The sequence below is a fragment of the Vicugna pacos genome, chromosome 14 (genome assembly GCF_048564905.1).
Source record: "Vicugna pacos chromosome 14, VicPac4, whole genome shotgun sequence".
NCBI classification, from domain to species: domain Eukaryota; kingdom Metazoa; phylum Chordata; class Mammalia; order Artiodactyla; family Camelidae; genus Vicugna; species Vicugna pacos.
The window spans coordinates 30,661,687-30,665,430 of record NC_133000.1 but is presented as its reverse complement, the minus strand read 5'-3'; positions in this window follow the sequence as shown (position 1 = coordinate 30,665,430).

Genomic DNA, 3,744 nt, shown 5'->3' with positions numbered 1-3,744 from the left:
CGGTGTCTTGGGTCAGCTGTCTAGCTCAGATGTCGTCTTCTTCTCATCCTGGTCTGGTAGCTTTTTCTCCATTCGGGCATTGTTTTAAGGTGAGCAGCGCTCTATAGGCCAGTGCACTGCAGGGGATGTTTCTGATAGGAAATGAATCCGAGAGTCCGTTTCCTTCAGCTTTGGTATGTATGGTCTGGTAAAGAGTACCTGAAAAAGGGTCCTTCCATTCAGGTTGGAGACAGTTCTTTAAGCCATGCCTGTTCCAGTATGTATAATCCCCTGGCTGCAGGTCATGGGGCATTGGAACTTTACCCAAGGATAGATTACTGAGCTTCAGAAACAAACCTAGAGTATCCTTTTCATAATTCAATTAAACTGTACAGCAATGTGACATAACAGCAAGGAATGATCTGGGAAGTGTCTTAGTAAATATGGACCTCAATTAACAAAACTAGAATTTAATATCCACTAAAATATAATTTTTTTCTCTCTAAAGTTACCCTCAGTTTTCTCAAATGTAGCCAAATCAAGGTTAATTTCTTTTCAAATTAAATCTGATTATTTGATCATATAGGCTTTTTAAAATTGACTGTGTTGGAAGTTTTAATACGAAGTCTCAGGGTAGAATGTTAATAAGGTTTGCTAAGGCCAAGAAAGCCACATCAAGGCTTTTCATGGATTTCTGCCTTACAGATTTAGGTAAATTCTTTACTCTTTAAAATCCTTAAAATACCTTTATACTCCTATATCTGTTAGGAGATGATCTCCCTAATTTGTCTGATAGAGCCACTGGGGACCTAAGTGTTTTTAGTCTCTTGAGGGATCAGATAGAGAGAAAAGATAACTGTTCCATGTCTGTATACATAGGTATAATTTATCAAATTGCTGTGAACCATAACTAGCTTAAAGAGAAGAGATTCTTTATGTCTGGGAAACAGGTTAAAAGCCAGTAGTATTTGAAACAATATCAAAAATTATAACCATATTCACCAGGTTACTCAGTCCCATGTAACTAATTCTTTTAATGAGAGTTTTCATTAGAACTTTAAAATTTCTTACCCAGTTTAGTTCAGTGTTATAGTTTGAAATTTATTAGAAATCAGTAAATCTCCTTGAAGAGAAAGCATTTTGCAAAACCATCAGAAGAAAACAATTAACTGTCTATAAATGACAAAATATTTAAAAGCATGGTTAAACACCGTTACACTATAATCAATAAAGAAACCTGTTCACTATACCCATAATTATCACTGGTAACATTTCAGATATACCAGAATTTTAGGGAGTCCATATAATTTCTACAATACCTATAATAATAATATTTTCTCATTCAATATAACCTAAGAAGTTTTATGATTCATTTGACAATTCGATGTTATTTAAAATGCCAAATGAAACTTTATAGTTAAAAATCTCTCTTTGGGATGTTTCAGGTGCCTTCTGTAGCATCCCAAACTTAACTGGAGATTAAAAGAATTTTAATTAATTAAATTAAAATTAATTAATTAATTATAATTTTATATTTGGGGAGCTTCTTGAAAGATTTCAGAACACTTGGTCAGATAAACATATAGATCACTGTAAAGTAGTACGAATTCATTAACAAGAAAATATGTCAAAGGTAAAGGCAGAACAGATCAGCTAAGTGGTATAAGAAGATTTACAATCTGTTACTGAAAGTGGATTAATATTTTAAGAAAATTTTTTTCCTCTTAACAGAGAGAAAACCAAATCTAATCTTGTACCAGCTTACTTCTAAGATTCATTTACGTTGCCCAATTTGATTCTAAACTTAGCCAATTCTGACCACGTACAAAACTCTTTCCTCAGGGTTCCTTTTCCACAAGCCTTCCACAGCTTTCTATACTTATATTAGTATGTCCCTTATTTTGTCTTCCATTCAGAAGTAACCAGCTTCAGGAGAAAGTCACTATTTTTCATTAACAAAGTATAATTCCATTCTTACATCTTCCTTTACGCATTTATATTACTTTCCTAGGATACTGAGATCATTCCCTTACTAATAGAGACTATTTCATTGTGGCACCAACAATTTATTAATATTTCTGAACACCTTTATTTTCACTGTAGGAGGAAGTTAAATGTTAAGTAATTCATATTTCAATAGTATTTTATATGACAATGGCATAGATATTTAATAAAATCTTGTCATTTAACTTAATTTAGCACAACTGTAGAATTTAAAAATATCAAACATTTAGAGATTATCTTAAGCATACATTTTAAAAATATATTTTAAATATTTACCCAAAGCTCTCAACTCATTTGCATTTAATTTACTTAAAATTTTACCACAGCACATTACTGTTATATTTTTTTTGACAAATCTGTAACAGATATAACAGGATCTTATTTGACTTTCATTAAACCTAGGTACAGTAAAGGTATTATACATAATATTGATGACTTTAAAGATGTCTATATTAATTAGAACATATGTAATCTAAACAACATCAAATATTATCTTAATATTGAATATTTTCCATTTCACATGACGCTGAAAGTAAATTTGTTCAGTTTTTATTTTAAAAACACTTAATGTTTAAGCTCTTATATTTTTATGTCAATTAAGCAGAGATTTTTGACTTTGAATTTTTTTTTTAGCAGTAGAAATATCTCACATCTATAATCTGTACGCAGGCTTATAAACAGACAAAAGCTAGAGATCTCATAGCTTCACTTTAAAACTTACTTATAAGATAGGTATAATAATAGTTGGAGTAAGCTGAATTTGCTTGCTCAAATCACTAAGGCTTACTATTTATGAAACAGATAGTTAAGATTTCTTCACAAAGTCTGAAGGACCCGTCAGAGTTCTGAGTTCTAAAATGCCAAAAATTTCTTGGCCTCAAGTTTTATTTCATTGAGCTAATTAGGCTCAGTCCTAGGTCACTGTTTGTTGTATTTATATTTCTGATCTGCAAGACAAAGACACTCTCTTCCAGGTCCCCAGAGAACTGCTCTGTCACCCAGACCGAATTTTATCTCCTTAATTGACATTTTTGTATCAGTGAGAAGAGCTGTAAACAAAGAATTCCATGTTTTAAAACTTTAAGGTTTACTTCATTATGTCTTCCAAAGCTTGCATAAGGCATTTATTAAGGTCTCTTTTCCTTGAGTTATAAGTTAAACCCAGGGTAAACCTATATTTTTTTATTAGCCACTCAAATTAGTTTTTAGCTTTACGTTATATTGGACAGCTCGTGTAACTATATTGGCTTCTTTTAATTTGTTCAATTAATATTTTCAGAGGGACAGATATATGCCCAGCCTTATAATACCAAGAAGGGGTAGCGTTTTTCCACTGAAACATATCTATCCCACAATATAAGCAAAAGGTTTATATAAAGATAATTTAAATATACCAAATTCACAAACTTTTATCTCAATTTTATTAAATCTTATACCTTTAATTTTTATATTTATTAAGTTTAATCAATAATTCTTATTTCTAGAAGGAGTGCCAGAAACTTTTTTTTTTTTGTGCATTGTATATAATTTTATAGAAGTCTCTAGGATGCCCAAGATTCAGCCAAAGAGCTTAGGCCCTTCTCAGTTTTTAATTTCATTAATTGGTCTGTTATCCCAATCATTGATCAAGTATTTCAGTCTACATATAAATATATTTTAAACTGTGGTAAAGAAAACGGACTTGTTTGAACTTTAATGTTGGGGGGAGAGTAGGTGATCTCTTTGGCCCTTTTTTTTAACTTTACGTAGTGTAGTATCAAC